Source organism: Petaurus breviceps, unplaced genomic scaffold, assembly GCF_028583685.1.
Source record: "Petaurus breviceps papuanus isolate PSGF00001 unplaced genomic scaffold, PetGlider_PUasm1.0 37, whole genome shotgun sequence".
Lineage (NCBI taxonomy): Eukaryota > Metazoa > Chordata > Mammalia > Diprotodontia > Petauridae > Petaurus > Petaurus breviceps.
This window is the reverse complement of record NW_027186296.1, coordinates 77,951,588-77,972,275: the sequence shown is the minus strand read 5'-3', so window position 1 is coordinate 77,972,275 and position 20,688 is coordinate 77,951,588. Positions and strand designations below refer to the sequence as shown.

Below are 20,688 nucleotides of genomic sequence, written 5' to 3'. Positions count from 1 at the left end.
TCAGCTCCAGCCCTTACTTTATTGTACTACACTCTTCCACTTGGCCAACAGTAAAACAAACCATATGAATTACTGTTTTTAGTGCTCGGGGCTATGGTTCAGGTAGTGACTACTTTCTCAAGTTAAGTGAAGAAGACTAGAAAACATGGATTTGGGAAAACAATTATACCATCTGCTGGATTCCCCGACCCCCTTGCTGGTCCAGGACAACCCTCAGGAGTTTCCTGAGCTTCAGATCTCTCACAAGTCCAAGGATGGGTTCGAAAAGGGGGATAGGTATGAGAAAAATTTGTAAAGCATTTGTACAACAAGAGGAAATAATCAAAATAGTAACCATGACCACTACCCTTCTCACATTTGTATGGCACTTCAAAAAGGACATTCCTTACAACAACCCTGTGAAATAGACAATGTAAGAATTATTGTTAACCCCATTGTACTTAAGAGGATACTCTAAGACCACGAGAGCTTCAAGTTCCCTCCCCACAATCACATAGCTGGTAACTGTGTCCAGTGGGATCCAAACCAGGGGTCCAGACTTCAAGCCCATTGTACCAAAATATCTGTATGTCTATCTGCTATTCTGAAATACTGAAAACACCATGACCAGAATAATTTTGTCATACTCAAACATAAACAACCATCAACAGCACATATAAGTAACTTCCACTACATTTCTATCCAGGGAAATTTGGCTATGATAAACCACAGCTAGGGAGCAGGAGGCACAGCTGGACTGAGAGAATACACCAAAGCTGAAATACTAAGCTCAGGATCCTAAAATCCCAAATTTGAGATGAGAAGCATTAAAACTTGAGGGTCAGCCAGAAATTCTTGTGCCTATCAGAGATCCATAGACAAAGTTGGAAGGTTAAAGTCCTTAAAAGTCACATAGTCCAATCTCCTCATTTTACAGATGAGGAAATCAAGGTCCAGACAAATAATGACAACTAGAAGACCCAACATGTTTACATACAACAGCAAGGTCTACCAAAGGTAACCTAGGGTTATCAATAGTTGGCCTCAAGTGTAAAAATCTGAAGCCCTTCCATGAGATGCCTCCTTTAAGGCTGAGTCACTTTCTTGTTATATTTAGGGAAAGCAAATCCATGCTTGCTGGTTTTGCTAGGACACACAAACTCTAATTTGAGATCAAAACATTCAGGTTTCAGGGAGCATCAACATTCCTGTTAAAGCCCAGCATCCTCTCCAAATGCCATCCTTCTGGCACCAATTCATAACAGCCCAGTTCAAAGTGGCCACATAAATTCTAACAGAGGTCACATCCTGTGACACATGAAAGAATTTTGTGACACTGCTTCCCCAAGAAAATCTCATGAACAAAGATACAGGCTGGCCAACTGCTCCTGAGTGTATGCAGACTAGCATGAACCGGAACAAACCTGAAACCTCAACAAATCACATCCTTCTAACAGCTCTGTCAACTGCTCCCTTTGCCCTCCCTCCTCCTAAGACAACAGGGTCTCACTTTTCTCCGTTTCTGCCACAGTCATCTAATATCTCCAGCTTTGCCTACTTCACTAATCCTAAAGAAAATAATTGTCTGTGTACATGTTGCCTTCTTCCAGTAAGATCCTTAATGTCAAGGAATTTCCTTTTTTCTCTTCTTTTTTTGGGGGTCTTTATCTCCAGCACTTAGCATTAGTGCCTTGCACATCCCATAGGGGTTACCAAATAGGAGCAGGTGCCTTCTAACTGGAGGTAAGAGGTGCTGTTTAGATGGGCTGTTAGGTTCATCAAAAGGTCTGCAGTGGACCTTTGACTACTGCTAGCTCTTGATGGTCCTTATGACCTCTTTTAGATGGTCTCAGATACAAGTGCAGAATATGGTGATGTGTGGATGAAAGATAAGGATTATAATCATCAGGATCCTCTAATCTAGCACTTTTCAAAACTTTCCAGTGAAGCAAAAGGCAAGTTAGCCTACCAGTTTCTCATTGTAATCACGCGTGCGTGCACACATAAGTACAATCCCCCAAATCCCCAAAGCACCCAAGGAGCACGTGGTCTATTTCAGTGTCCTTCTCCATTTTTCTTCCTTATCTGACATTTACATGGCACTTACGTCCAAAGAGAAAGAGGGTAAAGTATGACTACATCCTTTCTTATTCAAGCTGGCAGCCATAGCAGTATGATAATTCTGCAAAAATGCTCTCAAATTGTGGTTGGTGAGTTTCTAGCAAAGAAATTTGTGAATAGTCCTCCTTCTGTCTTCTTTCCCTATGCTTGTGGGAACCTCACCCACACACCACTATATTCTATACTTGTACTGGGGCCAATTTGTACACCATCTAGGAGAGGACATAAGGACCATCAAGAGCCCGTAGTCAAAGGTTCACTGCTGACCTTTTGATGAATCTAACAGTACATCCAAACAGCACCTCTTACCTCCAGTTAGAAGACACCTGATCCTATTTAGTAACCCCTATGGGAGTGTGAATTGCTCTATGCACAGGGAGTGGTGAGAGAAAGACAAAGTAGGAATGGGAGGAGAGAATGTAGCTTAATAAAACAGAAAAGTTTTCCTATTTACATAGTTAGATATGCCCTTTAAACTACTCCTATGTTTTTTTCCTTTTGTTTCTTAAACTTTCTTTTTGAAAACTTGAACACAAATATTCTAATATACAAAAGACCAAAAAAGAGGATTGCACAGATAATTTTACTAGAAGGCTTGTTTTGAAAAAATGAATTGGTTCCAACACAATATTAGGGAACATGATGAGCATAATTTAAACTTTGGTTTACTTATGCATTATTTCTTCTGTCACATCACAATATGGAATTCACAATCTGCAATCCTTCCAATACCAACCTCCAAAACCAAACTTCAAGCTTTTTCAAAGCAAAATACCATATTTATTGTGTATTTTCTTTGGAAGAAACTGCAGGCAAAAGAGGGCTGGTATACACCATCCCCATATACCACCATGATCTCTGCCCTGAGAATCTTTTTTTTTTTTAATGTGTCACTAACAAGATGTTTGAATATTGTGCCCCTCATTTTCCCCCAAAACTCTATTGGTTTTGTTGCACAATTTTGTGGTGCTTTGGGGGAATGCATATGTCAAGTTACAGCAGAACTGACTGTATATGAAACTATGAACTTCTAGATAGTTTTTTAACCTTATACATATAAATTTTTTTTTACACATTACATTTAATAAAGTAGTAACAAAATTGACTTTCAATGTATAATGTAATTGGAAAGACAAATTGAGGCTAGGTTGTAAAGGGCTTTAAAATGCAAACAGAAGAGTGTATCATGTATCAGAGGGGCAAAAGGTACATCTGACATGTGGCAGACACACGTTTAATCATTTGCAGCAGCAACACAAATAGTTATATCTTCCCATTACAATGAATACCCTTTCAAAGAAGCCATCCCCTAAAATAAAACAATTTATATGTCCTATAAGTAACAGCAACTTGGGTTGATCTAGTTACAATTAATTCACTACCCTAAAACTGTTCCATAGAAGTTTTCTTGATCTCTAGCAACTTAATATTCAGTCTTCAATAAAAGAACTTTTTAGCATGCACTCTGCATTGAAGGTGGTTGAGCAGAAACAACCTGAAACAATTCAATTCCACAAACATTGAACATACACTATGTATTCTGCAAAAATGCTCTCAAATTTTGGTTAGTAAGTTTTTAGTAAAGTAACTCTGTGAATAGCCTCCTTCTGTCTTCTTTCCCTATGCTGGTGGGAACCTCACCCACACATCACTATATTCTATACCTGTATTGGGGCCAACTTGTAGACTATCTAAGAGAGGACATAAAGGCCATAAGAGCCAGCAATAGTCAAAGGTCCACTGCTGACCTTTTGAAGAACCTAACAGTCCATTTAAACAGTACCTCTTACCTCCAGTTAGAAAACACCTGATCCTATTTAGTAACCCTTATGGGATGTGCAAGGAACTAATGCTAAGTGCTGGAGATAAAGACTTCCCCCAAAAAAGAAGAGAAAAAAAGAAATTCCTTAGCATCAAGGATCTTACTGGAAGAACACAGCATGTACACAGACAACTATAACATAAACAGGGGAAAGAAAGAACACTAGTAAATGGGAATTTGAAGGAAGACCTCCAAGAACGGGCACCTGAACAGAGTCCTGAAGGAAGACAAGGCAAAGGTCATAAAAGAGTCTTATTTTCTCCAGTTATGGAGAATAGCTTGTTAATTTTTGGAGGTGTGGACAGAGTTCAGTAAACAGTCTGTAGTCCAATTTGGCTTAAATATAGACTGTAAAAGGGAGAGGGATAGAGACTGGACCTATGTGATTTCACTGGTAAGGGTTCCCTATCCCTAGTGAAAAATTCTCTCTACCAATGCACATTTATTTACAAAATAAAAGCCAACTGAACTGAAAATGAGATGTGCAAAAAGATCCAGAAGGTTGGAGGGGGGTGGTGAGGACATGAGACCTAGTTTCTTCTTTTCATGTGCTAATTTACCTAGAGAGAGTATACCTCAACTTTCTAGAAGTCAGAAATATGAAAATACGGTTGATTTCAGGCAATGAATTTCAGTTTGATGAAATTCCACTACCACAAAACATGTTAAGTACTTCTGGAAGTTATTGTAAAGACAACATAGGACAGGGGGAACAACTACTGGGTTTGGAGGCAGAAGACTTGGATTCAAAGACATTTTATGAGGGGCGGTGCCAAGATGGAGTAGAAGCAGGAAATTCAGTGAGCTCCCACCACAACCACCTCCAATATCTGTAAGATATGACTTTAAAAAAGACTTTTTATGAGACCTGGGCAAATCACTTATCCTCTCTGGGATTCTGTAAATGAGAGGCCTGGATGAATTAAAGCTACGACTCTGAAGTCTTTCATATTAGTGAGTGAAATGTGTCTGGTGAAGACTTCCCAGAAATAGCGTCCTGGCTTCTCTAGAAGAAGTACAAAACCCGGGACCCCCTCTCCCCTTCCTTCTTTGTCCTCCTTTTCTCCCACACCTTTCTCCTTAAGATTCTCTGTAAAACTCATTTTCTCCCGGTGTAAAACGTTCTAGCTTTTTGCTCCGGCCTGCCAGCTGTCTCAAGACACCAGAGACTCCTAGATAAGGAGACCCGCAAGCAACATGAGACTCCTAGGCAATGAGAGCAAGACGCGGGAGACTAGGCAGAGAACAGGGGCAGCTAACTCTTCCTTCCCAACCAATGGGAGAGAATAGTCCCAAATGTGATCTCATCTCTCAGCCAATGAGAGAAGAGAATAATGGCTAGAGGAACCGTGCTCGAGGCCTCCTTAGTTTAGGTGCCAAACTGCTGGCCACAACTCCTCACCAATGAGGATGAGAAATGACCCCGCCAGTCCGAGGTTCCTGCCCCCTCACCAATAGGAGGCCAGACTGTCCAAGTCCTTCCCCCTCCATCCTATATACCGTGTTTCCCCGATAATAAGACCTATCCCGAAAATAAGCCCTCCCCTTACCGTGTAAGATTCCTCTAAAATAAACCCTCCCCCGAAAATAAGCCCTATTGAGATTGCTACTGTAGTGAAGGTGATCCCCTGCGCTACACGCTATACTACGGTACCCTCTGTATGCACCGCCCCCCCCCCCCAAACGCACACCGCGCTCCGACCTGCATCCAATCAGAGCTGCAGCAGTGAGCGTGTTATCCTGTTCTTCCCCAGTGCTTTGCTTGCTGGCGCCATTGAGAGCAGTGCCGCAGAGGAGAGCTGAGGCAGGACAACATAAGCCCTCCCCTGAAAAAAAGCCCTCTGGTGTTTTTCTTTCTAAAAAAATTAATAAGACAGTGTCTTATTATCGGGGAAACACGGTACTATTCTCGTCTTGAGATTGTGAGCCCTCCCCTCATCCAATGGGAACAGAAAAGGGAGGGACAGAAAGAGAAACCCAATCCTACTGGATCAGGAGTTTAAAACCCCTTCCGATCCATACCAGATGGCTTCCTTCATTTAGATTTCCTCAGTGAAGGATGCCCCCGGTGATTTTGATCAATTAAACTTCCCTGTTACTCGCAAGCCTGCTTCTGACTTTCTTTCTTTGGGTAAGTGGTTTATTCTGTCCCACACAGTAGCAATGAATACAAAGATAACTTATAATGTTTTCACTTAAGAATTTGTGCTGATAGCCCAAACCAAACAAATAGTGAATCTGCTACACATTTCGCTGAATAAGGAACAAAGGGAAAATTATCTTTGGTTTAAAAAAAAAAGAGGCGCAGAACTGAAAAGCACTTTTTTATTTTTAATTAAAGAAGACAACTGGTAAAGAACTGGAAACTAAGAGGATGCCCATCAATTGAGGAATGACTGAACAAGCTGTAAATGTGATGGAATACTACTGTGCTATAAGGAAAGATAAAGATGGTTTCAGAAAAAACTAGGAAGACCTATGTGAACTGATGCCAAGTGAAGTGCACAGAACTAGGAGACAATCTACACAGTAACGGCAATATAGTAAAGATAATCAACTTTGAAAGACTTATAACTCTGATCAACATGATGACCAACCACAATTGCAAAGGATTCATAACTGAAGCATGGAAGAAGAGTACAGACTTAAGATATTTTTTCTTTTTCTTGCTCTAAAAAAAAACAAAACATGGTTACTGCAGATATTGGTTTTGTATGACTATACATCTTTGTAATGGGTTTTATTTTTCTTGCCCTTGCAATGGGTGGAAGAGGAGTAAAGGGAGGGAGAGAATTTGGAACTGAAAAATTTTTTTTTAAAAAGTCTTTGTGCTTCAAAAACAAATTAAAAGGGGCAGCCAGGTGGCTCAGCGAGTAAGAGCACCGGTTCCAGTGTTGGGACGACCTGGAGATCGAATCTCGGGCTCAGACACTCAGCACCACACCCAGAAATAACTGGCCGTGTAACCTTGAGCAAGTTACTTAACCCCAATTGCTTAAAAAAAAAAAAAAAATTAAAAACAAAAGGATGACCATCCCAGCTATATATACACATTGCAAACAATTATTTCATTTCTCTGGTGGCATCAAAAACTGAAAAACTTACACCATTTTCCTTAACACCTTCCATATCTTAGAGTTATGATTCTGAACTGAAAAAAGGTCAATTTCACCAGAGGACAAATTCTTTAAAGTATCAATATACAGTGACAGAGACCCTGTTTATGATCTACACATCCCAATTTTAATTTGTTGGTACTACCAAGTTGGAAAATCCTTCCAGTAACTGGCTGACATTAAGACTCCTGACTCAAAGGACTAAAGTTTTGAACACTCATAATTGAGGGGTTGGGGATTTTTTTATTTATTGGAAGGCAGGAAGGAAGTAGAATATCATGTAATAGAGATCAACTGCCTGGCAGACATAGCTAACTTCAAAAAAATTTTTGGTTTTCCCTTAGGAGGAAGCAAGAAAAGATATTAAAAGTAAAAGAAATATACTTAAGCCAAAATAGTAGTTTCCAATTTCCCAGTTTTAAGATTCAAAGCATAAATTTAAATAGGAAATCTAAATTAATTTTTTTAAGTAATATTTAGTAGTTTTCAATTCACTTTGGAAATATCTGTGGAACTCTAAAAGGAAAACTATTTTCCTTTAAGACAAGCCTCTCATCTTGGTTTCTCAGTCCTTCTCTTCACCCAGTTCAATTCAACAAAAGAAACATTTATTGAGTGTCCCACAATATCCAAGGTACTATATGCAGGTGCTGGAAACATAAGGACACAAGTGAAACATGTTTACCCTCAAAGCACTTACATTTCTGCTGTGCAGATATGACAAATACAAAGGGAAGGACAAAGTAATAGGAAATAAATGAAGCTGGAGAGGCCTTGAGAATCCCACTTGAGAGATGGACTTATTGACATGAAAAGAGAGGGCTGAACTGGGAGGAGCTGGTGCTGTGGATTTAGAGAGGAGGCCCCAGCAAAGAGAGGCATTGTGGTGATCTTGAAGATCTTGAAGGTCCTTTCCTTTCTAGCTCTAAATCTATGCTACTATGAATTTAAAGAATACTAACAACCAAAGCAACTGGTGGCGTAGTAGATAGAGTACTAGGTCTGGAGTCAGCAAGATTCTTCTCTCTGAGTTCAAATCTAGCCTCAGTCACCAGCTGTGTGACCCCAGGCAAGTCATTTAACCCTGTTTGCTTCAGTTTCCTCATCTGTGAAATGAGCTAGAGAAGGAGATGGCAAACCACTTCAATATCTTTGCCAAGAAAACCTCAAATGCAGTCACAAACAGTTGGATGTGACTGAAAAACAACTGAAGAACAAATGGGAGATCAGAAAGGACATTTTTGTAGAAGATAGCACCTAAGTAATGTTCAGAAGAAAGCTAGGGATTCTACAAGCGGAGGAAGTGTGTGATGAGGACAAGCTGAGCCAAGACACACAGGTGAGAGTTACAATGTCCTGTATAATAAACAGCTAGCAGGCTAGTCTGACTGGAATGGAGAGTTCTGGGGAGGGAGGTGATAGGAAATGAAACTGGAAAGGTAAGTAGACACAAGACTACAGAGGGCTTTAAAAATCAAGCTTTTTTTTTTTTTTAAGCAATCGGGGTTAAGTAACTTGCTCAAGGTTACACGGCCAGGTGTTTCTGGGTGGGTGCTAAGTGTCTGAGCCTGGGATTCGATCCCCAGGTCATCCCGACACTGGAGCCGGCGCTCTTACTCGATGTGCTACCTGGCCACCCCCAAAGCTGTTTTTTAAATATTATTTTATCCTATAGGTAAGAGGAAGCTATTGGAGATTTGAGTTGTTGAAGAAAAGAAAAGGGGGAAGGACAGGACAGAAGGCACTATTACCTTAGGATACAAGGCCTTGAAAATGAAGGAGGTGGTGAAGAAGAAAAGCAAGAGACTGAAGGAAGCTGCTCAGCAGAAATACTGATTAGGAATGGTAATAGATAACAGTGGAAAGCACTGTGACCTAGAAGTTGAGAGACAGGACTTCTAGTCTTGATTCCACAATTAACTAGTCATGTGATCTTTGGAGAGTACTAGCATGGTGCATGGAAAGAGTACTGGATCTGTAATCAGAGGACAAGGATTTTAACTTTGGTTCTTCCACATACAACCTGGGTGATACTAGGCAAGTGAGTTTTCCTCTCTAGCCCTCAGTTTCCTCCTTTAAAATGAAGTGACAGAACTAGATTATCCATAAGATTGATTCTATCAGGCAGCTAGGTGGCACAGTGAGTAGAGCACCGGCCCTGGAGTCAGGAGGACCTGAGTTCAAATCTGGCCTCAGACTAAGTGTCACAAAAACTAGCCATGTAACCTTGGGCAAGTCACTTAACCCCAATTGCCCTCCAAAAAGCAAAAGCAAACAAAAAAAGATTGATTCTATCTCTATATCTCCAACCCTAAGAGTTATAGATTCCAATTTCCCCTTCATCAAACTTTGACAGTTCTATTGTTATAGAACTCCACAACAACAAGCTTGTCTCTGAACTACATGTGCCACTGCCATATTTTGGCAAATCAGAGAGCATTCCAAATGTGGGACAAAGATGGGGAGGAGAAATAGAGACTGACATACCAAGACTGACTGGAAGAACTGGGAAGGTTTAACCTGGAGAAGACTTAGAGCAGACATTATAGCAGTCTTCTAAGTACTTGAAAGGTTGTCATGTGGAAGAAGAATCAAATTTATTTTGTTTGGCTCTGTAGGGTAGAACTAAAACAATGGTAAGAAGACATGAGGAAGACAAATTTAGGCTTGATATAAGGAATATTTTCCTAATGATTAGAGCTATCAATGTAGAATAGGCTGTCTTGGATTGTAAGAAGTTTCTTCTTCCTCAAAAGTCTTAAAAAACAGAGAGCAAGATAATGAAACACTTGTCAGAAATCTACGCAAGGGAGGATTCTTACAGGTTGGACTAAATATCCTTTGAGGCCACTTCTGATTCTATGAACAATCCGGGCAATTTTCAGGTGGAGCCAGAAATTAGCATCAATCTTAAAGTCCAGACAAAACAAATACAACTACAATATGACAATACAGAAATAAAAGGAGATGTAAGTAACTAGAGAGTCAATATTCACATCTAGAATACACCAATATATAAAAATAATTACATTTATTATTCTACAGATTTAATGTTGCACCAAAAAAATTCACTGACAAACATTGATTGACTGATTGATTGATTTCTTTTTGGAGGGGGGAAGCCAGGGCAATTGGGATTAAGTGATTTGCCCAAGGTCACACTGCTAGTAAGTGTTAAGTGTCTGAGGTCGAATTTGAACTCAGGTCCTCCTGACTCCAGGGCTGGTGCTCTATTCACTGTGCCACCTAGCCGCCCCGACAAGCATTTATTAAATGCCTATTATATACCAGGCACTGAGCTAAGTGTTGGGATACAGAGATACAGTTGTGAAAGTCCTTACCCTCAAAGAGTTTATATTCTACCAGATATCACAAATTACAAAAAGAATACAGAATTAGACAATAACAAATTAATTTGGAGGAATAAAAGGTCAAGAAGATCAAGGGATTTAATGAATTTTTTTAAAAAGCAGATTTGGTACAACAGATCTCCATCTATAGTAAAAGCAGTAATTATCAAGACTGATGCTAGATTAATAATAGAAAAAATAAACAGAAGAAAATACTAGATAAGTAAGACCTAGAAAACAATGCACATGGTATGCTAGTGTTTAATAAACTCAAGAACATAAAACTATGAGGGAAGAGATTCATTTGCTAAGAACTTCTAGGAAGAGAAGAAAACAATCTGATAAAAAAAAGTCTTGATCAATGCTTTATGCCACAATAAATTCTAAATAGGTCTAAATATAAAACATCATACCATCTTTAAAAATCTAGGAAACTGAAAGGTTATATCTTTCATAATTATGGAGGGGGGGAATTTTATAACATAAAATAGAAGATCATAAAATCTAAGAGACAAGGGTGGCTAAGTGGCGCAGTGAGTAGAGTTCCAGCCCCGGAGTCAGGAGGATGTGAGTTCGGATTTGGCCTCAGACACTTAACACATACACATACACACACAAAACCTAGCCATGTGAGTTGGGCAAGTTACTTAACCCCAATTGCCCTCCAAAAAGCAAAAAAAAAAAAAAATCTAAGAGACTGTCATGATTATATAAAGTAAAAAAGCTTTTACACAAATAGAACCAAAAGAAAAGATACAGATTGGGGGGGAAATCTTTGCTTATCTATTTCCTATAAAAGCCTTTGTTCAAAATTTATAGCGAATTGATATAAATATATAAAAGTTAGAGCTCTTCCCCATTATGGTCAAAGGATCAAGCAATACGAACATGATAAGAATTTGAGTGCCTAACAATAGTAATAGAAATAATAAATAACTACTTTAAAGAATATTCAGATTAAAATACCAGAGAAATGCAATTTTAAAACCCTGAATATTACTTCACATCCAAACCAAGAGAGACACTACGGGATAGGAAAAATCATTGTTGGAGCTGAGGCTATAGGAAGACAGGAACACTAATTCATTACTGAGAGTTGGTTTGATTATTCTGGAAAATAATTAGTAATTGTAAGAGTAATGGAATTTAAAGATCCCCTTGCATTGGCTTGGTTTTCGAGTTGAGTGGTAAAACCCAGAGCTTGTGAATCCCACTTGAGAGATGGACTTATTGACATGAAAAGAGAGGGCTGAACTGGGAGGAGCTGGTGCTGTGGATTTAGAGAGGAGGCCCCAGCAAAGAGAGACAGAAGAATTTTTGGAAGCAGCATCATGGAGGCAGAGAGAAAGGATTGCTGAGGGCTAGCTGGAGCTGCCCAGGACTTTTGAGAGCTGCCACCTGGAGCTGCCAAGGACTGAGGAGACATGGCTGTGATGCTGATATTTTGTCTGTTTTGATGTTGTTTTGCCAGATTTGTCCACTGGTGAAGGACAGTGCTGTTTTTGCAGAGGTCCTGGAACCTTGCTGTTGGTTCAGAAGCCCTGAAGAAGGATTTTCTTGTATGTTTACAGAAATCCTGGGAGAGGGTCTTGCTGATATTTTCAGGGGTCCTGGGACTGTTCTGCAGGCAGAGAGTGAATTGAATGAGGCCACTGGCAATGTATATTGTGGCTTTAAGCTTTGTCTCCCCAGGAACAGAGATTACTGAGAATTTGCCTGCGGTCAAGATGAAGAAAAGATCTCTCCTTGGGTACTGAATGCTGTGATGATATCTTAACCTTGCTGTAGCTCAGGGGCAGATGACCTTTGTGCTCTCCACTGCCCCTTTTGAGGTGCTTGGTGTTAACTGATGATAATTGTAATTCAGTTGTGATCCAGGGGTGGGAAACTTGACTTTTTGTGCTCTGTGCCTAACCAAATGAATGTACTTTGTTTATGATTGGAAACTAATCTTAATCTCCATTTGAGAAGAGTGACTTTGTGACTGACTAAATAAATGTACTTTCCAGGGGTGTAGTAGTACTTGGAAGTTATTGAATTGTACTTGGTGAATGCTGTATTTTGATTTTCTCTGTTCTGTGAATGTTTGGCCTTAATTTGTCACCGAGTAAAATGGGAGAGTTATTATGATGGTATTCTGAACCTTGGAGTTGCCTTTGCTTGGTATTACAGTAATTCTGCAAAAAATTTTACTAAATTCTTCTACCTTTTGACACAGGGATTTAATACTGACATGACATCCCAGGGAGGTTACTGACAACAGGAAAATATATACATACACACAAACACATACACCAAAAAAAAATGTTCATAGCAGCATTGTTTAGTAACAAAAAGTTAGAAACAAAATATGTTCCCAGTGACTGGAGAATGGTAAAATTGCGGCATATGAATGTAAATTGAACATTACTATAATATAGATAATGAATATAAGGATTCAAGAGAAACCTGGAAAGACTTATCTGAATGTTGAGAGCCAAGAGAACAATAAAGACTCAATCAATACACATTTATGAATGAAAGTATCCACAGGTATAAAAATGTTTATAGTAGCCCTTCTTGTAATGGCAAAGAACCAGAAACTAAAGAAGTGGTCATCACTTAGAAAATGGCTGAATAAATTATGGTCAGTGAATGTAATGGAATACTACTGTACTGAACGAAATGAAGAAATAGATGTGTTTAGACAAAGCTGAGAAGACTTATGAACTGATGCAGAGAAGTAAGCAGAATCAAAAACAATATATACAATAACAATGACATTATAAAGACAAATAGTTCTGAGAAACTTAAAACTCTGACTAATGCAATGACCAAACATGGTTGCAGAGAACTAATAATGATCTATGCTACCCACCTCCCAATATATAGGTGATAGATTGAAGTGCATAACAAGACATACATTTTCAGACATAGATAATGTGGGAATACTTTGCTTAACTATGCATATTTGTTATAAGGGTTTTCTTTATCTTTTTTTTCCTCTTAATTTGGGGGGCAAGAGGGGAAGAAAAATGTATCTTATTATAAAATAATTTTTTAAATAAAATTTTATTAAGCATATACTATGTACTAGACATTAAGGATTAAAAAAAGTTAACATGGAGAAACAACAAAACTGATATAAAATACAAGGGTCAATATTAGTATCACAGTGTCACGATTAAAGATATATATCCCTCCTTTCTGTTAATGATCAATGAAATATTTTAGGAAATGAACTTTAAGACAGGTTTTGGGGGATACTTATTGTGTTAAAACAAAAAATATAAATTTTTACATTAGACAAAAGTTGGAAAAATTGAACCTTGTTTCTTCCTCCAATATAAGATTTATGTCTTCCTGACTTTCTAGATTCGTGAAAAGGCTGAGTGTTTAATGACTACCTACTATGTGCACAGCCTACTCATAGTCAAGGATAGAGACTGTACCTGTGATTCCACTGGCTCCTTTTAAGGAACTTCCTTGATAGATGCACATTGGTACCTACTTGACAACTTAAGAGTCTTAAAGAATTGCCAGATTAGTGGTGTCAAACTCAAATAGAAACAGGGGCTATTAAACCCTGCTGTCTGCACACTGATTCAGAAAACTACATATTAACATCATCTATTTTTCTACTGTATTTTCATTTATTTTTTGTTAAATATTTGGCAATTGCATTTTAATCTGGATAGGTAGTGTTGTGGTCTTGCATATCTGATATCTCTGGCCACTTACCACTCACAAAGCCTATAAAATATCAGAGTAGAGTGGCTAGTTCTCCATCCACCATATCAAGCAGTCTCTATGGTGCCAGACTCAAGTCATTAATTAGCATGTTTTAAATTAGACATGACACCCATTAAGGAGCCCCCTTTTCCGGTTCCCTCTGTAAGTACTATTAATGAATCTTTCTTATGCTCATCTATATGAAAGCTAAGCCTCTTAACTTACTAATCTTACTAATATAATAGAAAGACCTTCCCAAAACATTAGCTTTATCATGTCACTCCCCTATTTAAGAATCTAAAATGGTTCCCTCCACTGCTGCCTGAATCAAGTCAAAACTTCTTGGTTCTAGATTTCAAGTCCCTCCTTAGTTTGGCTCCACCTTATTCAATCTCATCTTCTAGTCTTCTAAATACACTTCATTTCTTTGCTGTCCTCTCAAACATTCCTGATTTATTCCTTGTCTACATTCTCCTCCCACCTCTCCACCAATCTAAAGTGTACGCAAAATGACGTAAGGAACCTTAAAGAGTAATGTAAATGTCAATTATTGATGTAATTTTTCCTTGAAAGCCCAGAGCAAGTCTCACTGCCTTCATGAAGCATTCCCTGATTATTCTAGATATTCACTTTTCTTTAATTTGCACTTAACCTGTTTCATACAATTTGCTGTTGTTCGTCCTTTATTCTCAAAAAGGACTAATGACATTGTGAGAGTGATGTTTTGACCTGCTCATGAATACTTAAGTGCTCCATAATTGTTTCCTCTGTATGAGTTTTACCTGTCCTCCAAGAAGGGGGAGCCCATTTCTGGACTCCTACTCTCTTAGAGTACTTAGTAGAGAGCTGGGCATAAAGTAGATGCTCAAATATTTTTTTCACTGACTAATTCTACCTTCATCTTTTTTGCTAAGTGATAGACTTTTTTTTAGTACACTCCCAACAGTCATAGTATAGTAGAAAGAGCAGCAGTCTTGGCAGTCAGAAGATCTGAGTTCAAGTCCTAGCTCTTATGCTAACTGCATGACACCAGACAAGTCACTTAACCTCTCTAATCCTCATTTCAAAATGTGCTAGTAATGTATGTAATATATACCTCACAATATTTTTTTTTAAAGCAATTGGGGTTAAGTAACTTGCTCAAGGTTACACGGCCAGTTATTATTTCTGGGTGTGGTGCTGAGTATCTGAGCCCGGATTTGATCCAGGTCATCCCGACACTGGAGCCGATGCTCTTACTTGCTGAGCCACCTGGCCGCCCCTAAGCAATTGGGGTTAAGTAACTTGCTCAAGGTTACACGGCCAGGTGTTTCTGGGTGGGTGCTAAGTGTCTGAGCCCGGGATTCGATCTCCAGGTGTTCTCAACACTGGAGCCGGTGCTCTTACTCGGTGTGCTACCTGGCCGCCCCTATACCTCACAATATTGTAGAGAAACTCATAGCAATCCAGGGGGTAAGAGTTAAGAAGCAGCATATGATTTGGTCTCCTATCTCATGGGGAAGCAAAATTAACAACCCAGAAACAAATGTAGAGCAGTTAAGTATTTAAATTGTATGAGGCAAGATAATGTATGTAAAACAAGTTGTAAAGCTTAAACCTTTGTATGTGTCAACTGTTATCATCTGGACCTAAATTTTCTAAGGTACTGAAAACTGAGGCTAATAATACTTGCACTACCTCACAAAGTTGTAACAAAGTGCTTTGTTAATTTTAAAGTGCTTTATAAATGTGAATTATTATTAACCAAAACGCCACTATAATAAGCTGAATGGCAGAGCATTTTTAAAAACTTTTTTTTAACATTAAAAAAAAACTTTTTGGGGGTGGCCAGGTAGCACGGCGAGTAAGAACACCGGCCCCAGTGTCGGGATGACCTGGGGATCGAATCCGGGCTCAGACACTTAGCACCCACCCAGAAACACCTGGCTGTGCAACCTTGAGCAAGTTACTTAACCTCAATTGCTTTAAAAAAAAAAAACTTTTTGGGGGTAAGCTGAGTTTGGCATTTTTAAAAAACTTTTTTGGTTAAGCTGAATTTTGCAAAAGGAAGCTCTCAACACTTAGCCGATGATGTGGAGCAACAGAGTACAGTTCAACCAATTTCAAATACCAGCTCAGGTAATTTACTACCTATGTGATATTGGCTTCAGATTCCTTCTCTGTAAGATAGATGTCTTCATGTCCCTTCCAGTTCTAAATCTCTGATTCTATGACAGCTGTCAATAAGGTTCTAATCACACAAAAGTTAAAATTAAGTGCTTTCATTAGATTGTCCTATGTAATAGATATATCAATAGTCTAGGTGGAAACCTTTGGGCAAATCTTAACACCTTTCCAGGCATCCGTTTTCTCCTCTATAAAATGAGGATATTAAATAAATTCTAGCTGATGAGTGAGTTCACCGTACATTATTTGATTTTAGTAGCCTAACAAAATGTAGGCTTTTGCTAGGGCTGAAGGGTCTGTCTTACATGCAGCTGCAAAGAGAATGGCAATTAGGTGTCTGATCACATGCTTATGTGCTACCTGGGTTAATGTTTCACTTTCCTTGCTTTGGCTGCCAGTGAAAAAGCCTGACAGTTCCCTCATCTTTAGGCATTTCTGTCCCGTAAGAAACCCACCAAGCAGACTGGCACATCTGGCAGGGGCTAGTCACACAAGGTGAGGCCTAAAATAGCAGGTGGCATGTTGAGGGGGTTAGGCCTTTGAGGGGCTGCTAACATGGCCATCAGCGTGTACTTTGTCCAGTCCTATCCAGATCTACTCTTCTGCAGGTTCACACGCTCTGTCCCTCCCATACCCTAAAGCTAAGTAGCATAGCTTATGGGTGTTTTCTTCCTCACCTCCCAATTTCTAACACAAAAACTAAAAAAAGGTAATGGTCAAATTTCATTTCAGTAGAAATATACAATAGTCATTTAGTCTTTTCTTCTCCACAGTAAAGATTAAGTAACTATAATCAATGAAGTGAAGAAAAATGTAGGAAAACTATCCATAGAAACGCAAATAAGAAGATGCATAGATGAGGAATGCATTTTGGCAAATAATATAACCCTTCAATAACCATAATATTTAAAAAATACTCTGAAGTGTAAAAAAACAATCAAATATTCATTATATTATTATGCTCAGTGCTGACCCTGTGAACAAGGAGCTTACAGTCTAGCAAACTCATTTTTGTTTCTTTATTTTCTAAAGAGTGTTTTTTGTGCTGTGGTTAGTACAAGACTACAGAACACAATTCCTTCTTTCACTTGACGATTCATTTGCAGAATTTCTAGGTGACCATTCTGATTATCAGGTAGAATATTATTTAGATTAAGGAAATTGTACTGAACATATATGATCTTCAGGACACATTGGGACCTTGATTATGGTGTTTTGTTTTAAATAAAAAGTCATATAGGCTTATTTGCCTCTTTTTTTCTAAAAGTCAAGAAGAGGAAAATGATTCTGATTCAGAGTCCCAGTTAATAATGTTTATGACATCATTCAGTATTTCGATAGATTGGTAATCATCATTGTGCGGTTCTCCCTTGAACAACACAGATCACAATAAATAAATATTCAATTCCGGTGACACTGGCTTCCTTGCTGTTCTACAAAAAAGACACTTCATCTCTCAGTTGTAGGCATTTTTATTGGCTCTCCCCCATGCCTGGAATGCTCTCCCTCCTCATCTCTTGCCTACTGGCTTCCTCTAAATTCCAACTAAAATCTCATCTCTAAAAGAAGCCTTCCCCAACTCCTCTTAATTCTAGTGCCTTCCCTCTAACAATTATTTCCAATTTATCCTGTATATAGCTTGTTTGTACATATTTGCTTGCCTTCTCCCCCATCAGATTATAAATTCCCTGAGGGCAGGGACTATCTTGACTCTTGTATCCCCAGTGCTTAGCACAGTGCCTGACACATAGCAGATGCTTCATAAATGTTTACTGACTGTCTGACAAACCATCCCCAATGTGTCTTGTGCATAGTTCTTGAGTTCTCTAGACTCGTCTAAAGGAGCATGCTTAGGGCCTTCTCTTGTCACTGTGTGGATGTAGTACATGGGTTTTTTCTCATCCCTCACTCTTGCTCCACAATCTCAATTATTTTCTAGCCAACCATCTCTCTGATGTCAGTCTTTACATCACAGCCCACTTGTGCCCATCATGTGCCTCTACACTGCCCTTAGCTGACCCACAACTTTAATCCTTTGGAGATTAATGTTACACAACTTACAACTGGTCACATAGCAGAGAATGGTACTGTCATTAAAGTTAGGCTTTTGTTTCAAGAAGAAGTGAAGGGTCATTAAAATCACCCTTCAATTTCCAAAGGTAATTTAGCCCTCTCTCCTCCCCTATTTATTTCTGGTCCCAATTTATTGTCTATTTGTGGTACCTGTCAAAGATATATAGGTACTAATGGACTATTTCTTTAGTCCATCCATCCAACTTCATATCCTATTCTAAACTATATATATATTCTTCATCCGCTTGGTTTTTCCTATGTGGATAACAAGGCTGGAATTCTTTTAAGTGATTCTGAATCTTATCCACAGTATTTGATGTATTCGAAGTTGTTGGAAGACAGCCTTTAAGGGGGCATTCTGTTTTATTGAATCAAATGTTTTTTATAGTCCAAAAATATAGAATCTTTTATTCTCTAAATATTTTAGTCACCTGTGTGACTATAAGATGGCCCACTATATAGCAATGTTTGTGAAAACTCGAATGTTCTCATCCCATATCTCCATCAAGGATGATCTCAATATGTGTTTTTTAGGGCAATTGGAGTTAAGTGACTTGCCCAAAGTCACACAGCTAGTAAGTATGTTAAGTGTCTGAGGTCGGATTTGAACTCAGGTCCTCCTGACTCCAGGGCCGCTGCTCTATTCACTGCGCCACCTGGCTGTCCCTGTGTAGATCATTCTAATAAAGATTTTGTAGAGATGGGAAAGTAAGTGCATGGGGTTGGTAGTTACTGATATTTTTTCAGTCCCTTTTTTGGGGGACTAAGGTCTGCAGTTTTTCCAAATATATATTCCAAATATTAGGTATAAAACTCCTTCAAAAGTGTGTCACCTCCAACATTTATGTAATACTAGTTGCTTTTTGAAGCTTTTTTCATAAGAAATATCATCTAATCCTTACAATAACCCCATGATATAGGTAGTCAAGGTAGTTACAATTTGCACTTAACAGATGATGAAGCTGAAGTTCCACGAAATTAAAAGATTTGCCTATAGTCAAACACTAAGTTACTGAAAAAATCAGGACTACAAGTCAAGTCTCCTACATCCTAGGTTATAATTCTTTCCTCTAAAGTATGGTACCTTGAGAAGCAGTGTAGTGTAGTGGAAAGAGACTTGGGGTCAGGAAAACTGAATTCAAATTCTAGTTCTAACACACTTGGCACCATGCCAGAAGCTGATTCGGAGCTTATCACTTGTTATACCTTCCTTTCCTTAATGGAAAATTGAAAGTAATTACTTGAACTCACAAGGTTATTCTGAGGGAAGTAATTCATCACCCTTAAAACTCTACATAAGGGACAGCTAAGTGGTACAGGAGTCAGGAGGACCCGAGTTCAAATCTGGCCTCAAATAGTTAATAACTGTGTAACCCTAGGCAAGTCACTTAACCCCAATTGCCTCCTAACAAAACAAAACAACCCACTACATGAGAATGAGTCATTATTAATATTATTTCAGTTAACTAAGATTTTGTTGTACTTCTTAAAAGATACTTGGTGAAACAAAACACAGAAGAAAGTACATTTTAAGCTAAGAAATAATGCAAGTTTATTTTTGTGAGATTTTAATAAAATTTTAAACAATATCATTTTACCATACCACCCTGGAGTGAGGGTACTGTCATCTAAGACCTTACTAGTTTTAAAAGTAATTTTTCATTTAAGCCTTCTTCCTCAGAAATACTATTCCATTTCAGCAGCCTTGTTTGGAGTCGAAGGATCATAGTTCAACAACTTTCTCTCTAAGTGTATCTGCCTGTCTGGAGACCACCAGCACCAGATTTTCAGTCAATAAAAATTTCAAGCAAGTTCAAGAAAGCAATGTGAAATAATAGCCAGAGTGCTAAACTTGAAGTCAGAAAGACCTGGGTTCAAATCCTGCCTTAAGGCTCTTAGTAGCTTTGGGACCCTAGGCAAAGACATATTTAACCCCTTTGTACCTCAATTTCTCCATCTGTAAAACGAAAGGGTAGATTCAATAGCCTCTAAGGTCTCTTCTAGCTCTAAATCTATGATCTTATAAAACTCTTTACTTCTGTTCCATAGAGAGAGAAGCACATTAAAAATGTCTTCCATGCAATCTGATAGAGGATAAAAGACAGACTTCAGAAACCAGAAGCTCTTTCTTCATCAGACACTAATGACATTAATAAAAGGGGGAGGAGTAAGTATAAATTTTGACACTTCGCAAGTCTAAAACAGATTTCAGATTATTTGGAAGAGGTATTTATTTCCCTCACTAGATAGGGTAAGTTACATTAAGCATGAACTACAACAGAAACCTGGCACAATTGTCAAGAATTGCTGCTTAATAATTCCTAAGGGAACGTCCAATGAGAGGAAAATG

General features: G+C 38.6%; 1 protein-coding gene across 4 annotated transcripts in view; it reads right to left on the bottom strand.

The window, feature by feature from the left end:
* Positions 1-20,688, bottom strand: part of SFXN2 (sideroflexin 2) — a 92,100-nt gene that overhangs the window by 23,390 nt on the left and 48,022 nt on the right. The gene's annotated exons all lie outside the window — the stretch shown is intronic.